Below are 11,671 nucleotides of genomic sequence, written 5' to 3'. Positions count from 1 at the left end.
CTGCCAAAGAACACTGCTGTGCCACCTTAAAAAAAATTTCTTAGGCGAGTCTTTCGCCACTGCTTCGTTCTTCCGTATTTTTTTCCTTTCTTTATTTTTTATAGTAAAGACAGCCCACTGGTTGCAGTGGATTTTATAGTCGAATTGACCATGGTTTCGACTCCTAAACTAATGGAGTCTTCATTAGAATTTTTATTACATACGTAAAAAGTTGAGCTCTTGTCATACAATTTTAACACCAAAAAGGCCGCGTCACATAATAAAACATCCTACATAAAAGTTTTACTGTCGTTTCAAAGTTAAAAATTAAAGATCGCCGCTAAGGGCTGCTTGTGTATGCTGAAACAGGTGGCGTCGATGCCGTGGTCAATTCGACTATAAAATCCATTGCAACCAATGGGCTGTCTTTACTATAAAAGATATTTTCACGGTTGCTGCACACAGCTATGTTTAAAGTTGTAATCCTTTCTTTACTGTGTAGAATAACTGGATCTAGAGTTGTAAACAAGTGATGTGCTACGAAAATGATTTGCAACACCTAGTCGTGTTACGATTAGACGTTTGACCAACGTCCGAACCGACCTCGTAAGTCCCAGCCCATAGGCGTCACTAGATGCGAATATGGAGGGACATGTGGTCAGCACACCGCACTCCCGGCCGTTGTGTTTTCGTGACCGGAGTCGCTACTTCTCCGTCAGACAGCTCCTCAATTGGCCTCACAAAGACTGAGTGAGTGTTCCCCACTTGCCAACAGCGCTCGGCAGACCTTGATGGTCACCCACCCAACTGCTAGCCAAACTCGACAGCGCTTAACTTCGGTGATCTGAGGGGAACCGGCGCTATCACTGCGATAAGGCCGTTAGCGAACGACCTGTACAGGCTGCTTCTAAAAGGAATGTCACACATTTCTGCAGCAGCTACTATTCTACATTTACATCCGCACGATCACTGCGCGGTTCACACTTACGTGTCTGACAGGGCCTTCATCGAACCACTATCAAGATATTTCGCTACCATTTCACGCTCGAAAAGTGCACCGGAAATACAGTCATATTTTTTCCTGTGAGCTCTAATTACTGTTATTTTATTACGACGAAGACCCCTACCTCCCTATGTAGGTGACAACAAAATACACTACTGGCCATTAAAATTGCTACACCACAAAGAAATGCAGATGATAAACGGGTATTCATTGGACAAATATATTATACTAGAACTGACATGTGATTACATTTTCACGCAATTTGGGTGCGTAGATCCTGCGAAATACCGAGCGAAGTGGCGCAGTGGTTAGACACTGGACTCGCATTCGGGAGGACGACGGTTCAATCCCGCGTCCGGCCATCCTGATTTAGGTTTTCCGTGATTTCCCTAAATTACTCCAGGCAAATGCCGGGATGGTTCCTCTGAAAGGGCACGGCCGACTTCCTTCCCTAATCCGATGAGACCGATGACCACGCTGTCTGGTCTCCTTCCCCAAACAACCAGCCAACCAGCCAACCAATCCTGCGAAATCAGTACCCAGAACAACCACCTCTAGCAGTAATAACGGCCTTGATACGCCTGGGCATTGAGTCTAACAGAGCTTGGATGGCGTGTACAGGTACAGCTGCCCATGCAGCTTCAACAAGAGTAGTGACGGGCGTATTCTGACGAGCCAGTTGCTCGGCCACCATTGACCAGACGTTTTCAATTTGGGAGATATATGGAGAATGTGATGGCCAGGGCAGCAGTCGAACATTTTCTGTATCCAGAAAGGCCCGTACAGGACCTGCAACATGCGGTCGTGCATTATCCTGCTGCAATGTAGCGTTTCGCAGGGATCGAATGAAGGGTAGAGCCACGGAGCGTAACACATCTGATATGTAACGTCCACTGTTCAAAGTGCCGGCAATGCGAACAAGAGGTGACCGAGACGTATAACCAATGGCACCCCATACCATCATGCCGGGTGACACGCCAGTATGGCGATGACGAATACATGCTTCCAATGCGCGTTCACCGCGATGTCGCCAAACACGGATACGACCATCATGATGCTGTAAACAGAACCTGGATTCATCCGAAAAAATGACGTTTTTGCCATTCTTGCACCCAGGTTCGTCGTTGAGTACACCATCGCAGGCGCTCCTGTCTGTGATGCAGCGTCAAGGATAACCGCAGCCACGGTCTCCGATCTGATAGTCCATGCTACTGCAAACGCCGTGGAACTGTTCGTACAGATGATTGTTGTCTTGCAAATGTCTCCACCTGTTGACTCAGGGATCGAGACGTGGCTGCACGATCCGTTACAGCTATGCGGATAAGATGCCTGTCATCTCGACTGGTAGTGATACGAGGCCGTTGGGATCCAGCACGGCGTTCCGTATTACCCTCCTGAACCCACCGATTCCATATTCTGCTAACAGTGATTGGATCTCGACCGACGCGAGCAGCAATGTCGCGATACGATAAACCGCAATGGCGATAGGCTACAATCCGACCTTTATCAAAGTCGTAAACTGGATGGTACGCATATCTCCTCCTTACACGAGGCATCACAACAACGTTTCACCAGGCAAGGCAACGCCGGTCAAATGCTGTTTGTGTATGAGAAATCAGTTGGAAACTTTCCTCGTGTCAGCACGTTGTAAGTGTCGCCACCGGCACCAACCTTGTGTGAATGCGCTGAAAAGCTAATCATTTGCATATCACAGCATCTTCTTCCTGTCGGGTAAATTTCGCGTCTGTAGCATGTCATCTTCGTCTTGTAGCAATTTTAATGGTCAGTAGTGTATTTTCGTAATCCGAGGAGCAAGTTGGTAACTCAAATTTGTTGTAAGGACAAAATATTTTGTGCTCTCATGTTATCGCCCGTGTGATTAAAATATGTGCATTTATATCGACTGTAATACATGTAAAAAAGAACAAATTACATAACTCAGCAAAGTAGACCTATGCCATATCTTTTTGTCAAGATCTTTGTTAAAAGCAACACTTGTAAAGCACATGCTGGATGCTTGCAAAGTCCCGCTGTCAGAGTGTAAAGTAATACAGTTTGTGTGGAAGTGTGTGTAGTGATATAACAAATGGACATCAAAATGGAGGCAGACAGATGGACACTAACGAAAATATCCGTCCATACTGTCGCAGTAAAAAAAAAGTAAATTTACATACATATCGACATATCATGGCGATACAGTAAAGCGTATTCCATCTTTTTGTCATAGAGCCAGCACCCAGAATTATGCTAGAAATAATGATGTTGTAACCTCCCAACAGACAAATTCCATAACCTCCCAATAAAAATATGACTCATATATAACCTTTCAAAAGAAATATCGCAATGTAACCTTTCAATAATTAACTGACTGTGAATCTAAACTGGTAAATGTGGACGTCAGCAGTGCTGCGTCATGGCCCTGAAAAATCATTCTGAATACAATGAATATTCTTACCTCAGTGATGTCGCCGGATAACGCGTATATATCTGCTCCTATAAGAAATGTTTCTGGCACAGCCCAGAGCAATGCTGGCCGCTAGATTTTGCTATGTATGAAAAACAACTAATTTTCTTTACGATAATCGGCATCACTGTGGATAGGAGAAATTAGCAAAAACTTTAAATTCAGATGAATGACTGTCAAATGTTATCTTTATATGAAGATTATTACTGAAAGATTTTTGAAAACATTTACATAGGACTTTGATATAACAGTAGTACAAAAATCAGTTGTAGCACTTAAGATACGCGCGCGGCAATAAAGAACAATAATATTTTGCTTTTACCTTATACTACATCGTTCAGGCACCGCCATCGTTCTCCACGACCGGCCTTGGTAATTCCAGAACTCTACTGCTCTTCTCGAGCTACAAAACACCACTACTGGACTGCATTGTTCGAGCTCCAGCACACAAATGCTCTCTGTGAGCTATACAACTCGACAACTGCTCTCTACGAGCGACCTGACCCAACCGCCCCACTGCAAGCTACTACTACCGCTGCTGTTGCCGACACTACTCTCTGGTCTGCGATTCTATTGTAGGTTACACGTCGCAGGCAGCGCGTGAGCAGTCCATCGAAGTTACATCTGCTCGAGTGCGCTGGCAATAAATTCCTTAGTCATGGACCTCTTACAATGTAACTTCCAGAAACCAACTGAAGACGAACCCGAAAAGGTTCGAAAAGCGGTTCATGGAATAAAACATGTTGTTGTTGTGGTCTTCAGTCCTGAGACTGGTTTGATGCAGCTCTCCAAGCTACTCTATCCTGTGCAAGCCACTCCATCTCCCAGTACCTACTGCAGCCTACATCCTTCTGAATCTGCTTAGTGTATTCAGCTCTTGGTTCAAAATGGCTCTGAGCACTATGGGACTTAACTTCTGAGGTCATCAGTCCCCTAGAACTTAGAACTACTTAAACCTAACTAACCTAAGGACATCACACACATCCATGCCCGAGGCAGGATTCGAACCTGCGACCGTAGCGGTCGTGCGGTTCCAGACTGTAGCGACTAGAACCGCTCGGCCACCCCGGCCGGCAATCAGCTCTTGGTCTCCCTCTACGATTTTTACCCTCCATGCTGCCCTCCAGTACTAAATTGGTGATCCCTTGACGCCTCAGAACATGTCCTACCAACCCGTCCTTTCTTCTTGTCAAGTTGTGCCACAAATTCCTCTTCTCCTCAATTCTATTCAATACCTCCTCATTAGTTATGTGATCTACCCATCTAATCTTCAGAATTCTTCTGTAGCACCACATTTCGAAAGCTTCTATTCTCTTCTTGTCCAAACTATTTATCGTCCATGTTTCACTTCCATACATGGCTACACTCCATACAAATACTTTCAGAAACGACTTCCTGACACTTAAATCTATACTGGATGATAACAAATTTCTCTTCTTAAGAAACGCTTTCCTTACCATTGCCAGTCTACATTTTATATCCTCTCTACTTCGACCATCATCAGTTATTTTGCTCCCCAAATAGCAAGACTCCTTTACTACTTTAAGTGTCTCATTTCCTAATCTAATTCCCTCAGCATCACCCGATTCAATTCGACTACATTCCATTATCCTCGTTTTACTTTTGTTGATGTTCATCTTAGATCCTCCTTTCAAGACACTGTCCATTCCATTCAACTGCTCTTCCAAGTCCTTTGCTGTCTCTGACAGAATTACAATGTCATCGGCGAACATCAAAGTTTTTATTTCTTCTCCATGGATTTTAATACCTACTCCGAATTTTTCTTTTGTTTTCTTTACTGCTTGCTCAATATAGAGATTGAATAACATCGGGGAGAGACTACAACCCTGTCTCACTCCCTTCCCAACCACTGCTTCCCTTTCATGTCCCTCGACTCTTATAACTGCCATCTGGTTTCTGTACAAATTGTAAATAGCCTTTCGCTCCCTGTATTTTACCCCTGCCACCTTTAGAATTTGAAAGAGAGTATTCCAGTCAACATTGTCAAAAGCTTTCTCTAAGTCTACAATTGCTAGAAACGTAGGTTTGCCTTTCCTTAATCTTTCTTCCAAGATAAGTCGTAAGGTCAGTATTGCCTCACGTGCTCCAATATTTCTACGGAATCCAAACTGATCTTCCACAAGGTTGGCTTCTTCTAGTTTTTCCATTCGTCTGTAAATAATTCGCGTTAGTATTTTGCAGCTGTGACTTATTAAACTGATAGTTCGGTAATTTTCACATGTGTCAACACCTGCTTTCTTTGTGACTGGAATTATTATATTCTTCTTGAAGTCTGAGGGTATTTCGCCTGTCTCATACATCTTGCTCACCAGATGGTAGAGTTTTGTCAGGACTGGCTCTCTCAAGGCTGTCAGTAGTTCTAATGGAATGTTGTTTACTGCCGGGGCCTTGTTTCGACTTAGGTCTTTCAGTGCTCTGTCAAACTCTTCACGCAGTATTGTATCTCCCATCTCGTCTTCATCTACATTCTCTTCCATTTCCAGAATATTGTCCTCAAGTACATCGCCCTTGTATAGACCCTCTATACACTCCTTCCACCTTTCTGCTTTCCCTTCTTTGCTTAGAACTGGGTTTCCATCTGAGCTCTTGATATTCATGCAAGTGGTTCTCTTTTCTCCAAACCTCTCTTTCCTGTAAGCAGTATCTATCTTACCCCTCATGAGATAACCCTCTATATCCTTACATTTGTCCTCTAGCCATCCCTGCTTAGACATTTTGCACTTCCTGTCGATCTCATTTTTGACACGTTTGTATTCCTTGCCTGCTTCACTTGCTGCATTTTTGTATTTTCTCCTTTCATCAATTAAATTCAGTATCTCTTCTGTTACCCAAGGATTTCTACTAGCCCTCGTCTTTTTACCTACTTGATCCTCTGCTGCCTTCACTATTTCATTCCTCAAAGCTACCCATTCTTCTTCTACTGTATTTCTTTCCCCCATTCCTGTCAATTGTTCCCTTATGCTCTCCCTGAAACTCTGTACAACCTCTGGTAGCAGTTTTATATAACCTATTTACATTCAGTTAACAGTTACGGTTCTAAAATATCCGTAATGGATAAGCATAAACTGTTTATAGCAATTTTTTAATACAATGTCATGTATCTATTTCTTTGTTTTGTATTAGAGCTTTTGTGTAACTATTCTCCATATACCTTACTGTAACGACTGCCTTACGCTCTGTATGTCCGACTGGCTGTCGCTGACGTAATTCGGTATGCGGCCGACGAAGCATCGCGTATAGGAGCGACAACTACATTGCTCTCCTTGGCAGTTGACGTTCGTGGCGTCCCACACCTGCTGTATTCACCGTCATTGCCAACCATCATAGGTGTAACTTCCTCTTTTAATTTCTGTTATACTGGTGTTCGGAAATTCCCGTTACGAACTTCTAAGACTTGTTGAGAGTAGGGAGTGCATAGTATTTTAAGTAAGAACCCATGTCCGGAAACATGCCGTTGCCGTTCTACGACTGTTCCAGTTCATATGTTTAACTCCTCCACTTCTGCCCGAGGATCTGAATTAGGAGTGATGCAGTACTGTTATTAGGTATCAATTCGAAAGGGAACATAATAAAACATCCGATTATCACTTAAGGAGATTTTTTTTGTATTAACACTTAGAGCCGGCCTGGGTGGCCGAGCGGTTCTAGGCGCTACAGTCTGGAAGCGCGCGACCGCTACGGTCGCAGGTTCGAATCCTGCCTCGGGCATAAATGTGTGTGATGTCCTTAGGTTAGGTTTAAGTAGTTCTAAGTTCTAGGGGACTGGTGACCTTAGACGTTAAGTCCCATAGTGCTCAGAGCCATTTGAACCATTTTTTTAACACTTAAACATTACATTCTCTACGTACAGTACGCTGAGTCCTTTTTTGTTTTGGAATAATGTAAACACATAATGGTTTACCGAGTGAGGTGGCGCAGTGGTTAGCACACTGGACTCGCATTCGGGAGGACGACGGTTCAAACCCGCTTTCGGCCATCCTGATTTAGGTTTTCCATGGTTTCCCTAAATCGCTCCAGGCAAATGCTGGGATTGGTCCTTTGAAAGGGCACGGCGGATTTCCTTCCCCATCCTTCCCTAATCCGATGAGACCGATGACCTTGCTGTTTGGTCTCTTCCCCCAAAAGAACCCAACCCTAAATAGTTTTAGGCAAATTCCGGGTGATTCCTTTGAAAGGGCACCAAATTCCGGGCGGTTCCTTCGAAAGGACACGGCCAACTTCCTTCCACATCCTTCCCTCATCCGGTGGGACCGATGACCTCGCTGTTCGGTCCCCTACCCCAAATCAACCACCCAACCAACGTAATGTTTAATTTTTAATACAAACAAATCTGATTAAGTTATAAATGGATGTTTCGTTATGTTTCCTTTCGAATTGTTTCGTAATAATTGTACTGCATCACGCCTAACTCAATTCCTCAACCAGAAGTGGATCAGTGAAACATCTGAATTGAAACTGTCAGAACGAAAACAGTAGTTTCCGGACATGGCTTCCTGCTCAGAATATTATGTGCTCACTCCCGTCTAAAAGTCCCAGAAGCGTGTAACGGGAATTTCCGAACACATTATACATTTTCATCACTAATCTGCAATTCACTCTTAAGTGCCTGACACGATTCATCGAACCATCTTCGGACTATTTCTCTATCGTTCCCCCTCGAAAAGCGCGTGGAAAAAAACGAATGCTTAAATTTTTCCGTGCGAGTTTTGATTTCTCTTATTTTATTGCGATGATCATTCCTCCTTATGTAGGTGCGTGTCAATAAAATATTTTCGTATTCGAAGGAAGAAGCTAGTGACTGAAAAGTCATGAGAACATCCTGCCGCAACGAAAAACGCCTTTGTGTTAATGATTGCCACCCCAGATCGTTTATCTTTTGATTCATATCCCTGGCGCGCTCTCCCCTATTTCACGATAGTACACAACGAGCTGCCCTTGTTCGAATTTTTCGATGTCCTTCGTCGATCCTATCTGATGCGGATCCCACACCGTACAGCAATACTCCACAAGAGCTCTGCCAACAAAACGCAGTCTTTGGTTCACTTTCCCCCAACATTACCTATGTGATCGTTTCAATTTAGCGAATTCCCTTTAGTACCGATGTGTATGACTTAACATTTTTCATTCAATTTCGCACAATGCACATATCTCATCTGACTTCATGACACTGTAAATGACAGCATCACCTGAAAAAAATCTCAGAGGGCTGCTCAGATTGTTCCCTAAATGGTTAATAATTAGGAATAGCAAAGGGCCTTTGGTGAATTCCAGATGTCACTTCTTATTCGATAACTTTTCGCCAATTACTACAAACTGTGGAATTTCTGACAGGAAATCACGAATCCAGTTCCAGAAGTGGGACGATACAGCGTAGGCATGCAGTTTGATTAGGAACTGCGAAATCTGCAGATTTGTGTAATGACATACCCGGAAACCAATACATGTTGAGATATGGGCCGCTGAAAATCCGGAGTTCACATCCTGCCTTTTATGTACGGATGATACAGGATTCACGAGAGATGGTGTAATATGTAATTTACCACAGTAGGCACGCGTGGGAAGATCGCTTCAGTATCAATACATGGACAGGAATTGTCGGCGACATACTCATAGGGCCATAAACTTTACTAAACAGATTAACAGGTACTACACGTATCACCAAATTCTGCGCAATGGATTGCCAGCACTCCTACAGAAAGAAAACGACTATAGTTTAGGAATCGTTTCCAGGACATATCGTTCTAGGAACTTCTACTTTTGAGTAGGATTGTTGGTATTTTCAAAAAATATAGGGAATCCAGTATATCGATATTTAAAAAATTGTCATCATCGGCTCTTGATATATCGTAGAAAAATATCTATGTACCGACGGAAAAATATCGACGTACATGCCTAAAAATTATCTGCCGCACATTGTAAATATACTGCCGGTTTTAGAGCTGTATATTTTTGATTTATTATTAGATATTCTGTACATCAAAGGGTTAGCAGCATGGCTATCCCCCTTAGAGCAAGAACTGAAAGGAAAACGACGCAAGTTCACGCTTGGCGATAACCTTTTTGCTAGTAATGGTAACCGTATGTAAGTGGCACAATACAAGGTGTCCGATGGGTCCGTAGTTCGGTTTCGTCACATATCAGATCCATCCGGAACACTTCATGCCGACTTCCCGGATTTTTTTTATTTCTGTCAATTCCAACGACCTGGCATTTGTGTGGTGGAGCTAGACGTTGCAGTTTCTGGAAGTAACGCCGAGCGCCGATTACGTCAGCATTTCCTCTCACACATCTCCGTCCCCTGTAAAGACCAGCCTCGTCACTTAAAGTATTGTTAATCATTTTCAGCAACTGCTTCTGAAGAATGCCGATGTGAAGAAATAGCACAATAGTCGCATTAAAATTTCTTTTTTAACGTGACTGCTTTGCTGTTTCTTCACACCGGTATTCTTGTTATTCCATTCAAACCACCACCTCCCAGTGCAGTCGCACTTGTTGTTTTGTGACACATATACTTGTTTCACACAATCAAAGAGAAAGTATGAGTGCATGGTTTTGCGGCGATATGAATTAATAAAATTTTCTCGGGCTTTTTATGGAAAAATTTGAAGACATCGCCTTGGACACGGCTGAGCCAAGTTGCTTTTATCGTTACGTCGATGACACTTTTATCATCTGGCCCCACGGTCGTGAAAACTGGGAGATTTCTTAGATCATTCGGACAGCATTCACGGCCACATCAAGTTTACGATGGAAGTCGAGACAGATGGTGCATTGCCCTTCCTTGACGTCCTCGTTCGACGGAAAACCAATGGGAACCTCAGCCACAGTGCCTACAGGAAACCGACACACACAGATCGGTATTTTCACGCTCTCAGCCACCACCATCCGGCACAAAAAAGTGGCATTCTGAATACCCTCGTCCATCGTGCTAAAGTCGTTTCAGACGCTGAATGTCTGCCACTAGAACTGAGCCGCCTTCGAAAAGTCTTCCGGGAAAACGGGTACAGCCACGGACAGGTGTCACGGGCTATATCTGGTGTGATACGCAAGAAACACACCAACAGAGAAGGACACCTCCGAAGAAGAAGGCGCTAAACTTGTGTTTTTGCCTTTCTGTGGTACGGTGTCGGGAAAGATTAGCCGGTTCCTGAAGAGATACAACATTTCATTGTTGTTCAGGCCCCCAGCAAAAATTCGTCAGCTCATGAGGACGATCTAGGGCTTAGAACGTCTGAAGTGTACAAGATACCATGTCAGTGTGGCTGTTACTACGTCGGCCAAACAGTGTGCACTGTGGAGCAACGCCGGACGGAACACGAGAGGTTCAAATGGTTCTGAGCACTATTCGACTTAACTTCTGAGGTCATCAGTCCCCTAGAACTTAGAACTACTTAAATCTAACTAACCTAAGGACATCACACACATCCATGCCCGAGGCAGGATCAAACATGCGTCTGTAGCGGTCGCGCGGTTCCAGACTGTAGCGCCTAGAACCGCTCGGTCATTCCGGCCGGCGAAACACGAGAGGTGCTTACGCCTACGCTATCCAGAAAAATCAGCCGTGGCAGAACATGCCTTAGAAAATGGACACCGAATTCTATTCGACGAAATATCTGTCCTTATGAGGACGAAGGGATTTTGGGATAGCGTCATAAAAGAAGCTATTGAAATAAAAACCTCTGGAAACACCATCAACAAGGACAGCGGTTTGCAGCTCAGCACAGCCTGGGACCCGACCATCGCGAGGTTGAAACGGTCGCGACAGACGCGGGATGAAAACATTACCCTACATGGCGAGGAAGAGAGCACCAGTGACGTCACAGCCAGCAGTGCGGTTATATAACGACGCGGCCACGGCGACACAGCAACTCACCAACTTTGTTTTTTAACTTTCTGGTGACTTTTAACTGTCCTCCATGAACGTCTCCGTGTTAGTCTATTTTTTACCTCCATTTTCTCCCATTATTCTGTTTTAAGTTCCCCTTTATCGCCTTATGTATGTAACATTTTATTCTTATTTTAAGTTGTCGTGTCACTCGACTGAAGAGCGGCGGATTGTGCCGCTGACAGCCCTCCCCTGCCCATATGGGGCAGGGGAATGAAATCCCAATAAAGAAACAAAAAAAAAACAAAAAAATAAAAGCAAAACGCCAGTCAGTCTTACCACATGACAATGACTGAGCTCCGTCGAAAGCTCGTGGGAT

At 44.0% G+C, this 11,671-nt stretch overlaps 1 pseudogene; it reads right to left on the bottom strand.

Annotated features, from left to right (window-relative positions):
• Positions 1-745: 745 nt before the first annotated feature.
• Positions 746-864, bottom strand: LOC126425388 (5S ribosomal RNA; annotated as a pseudogene).
• Positions 865-11,671: the final 10,807 nt, after the last annotated feature.

Source organism: Schistocerca serialis, chromosome 10 (assembly GCF_023864345.2).
Source record: "Schistocerca serialis cubense isolate TAMUIC-IGC-003099 chromosome 10, iqSchSeri2.2, whole genome shotgun sequence".
NCBI lineage: Eukaryota > Metazoa > Arthropoda > Insecta > Orthoptera > Acrididae > Schistocerca > Schistocerca serialis.
This window is presented reverse-complemented; position numbering and strand designations above follow the sequence as displayed.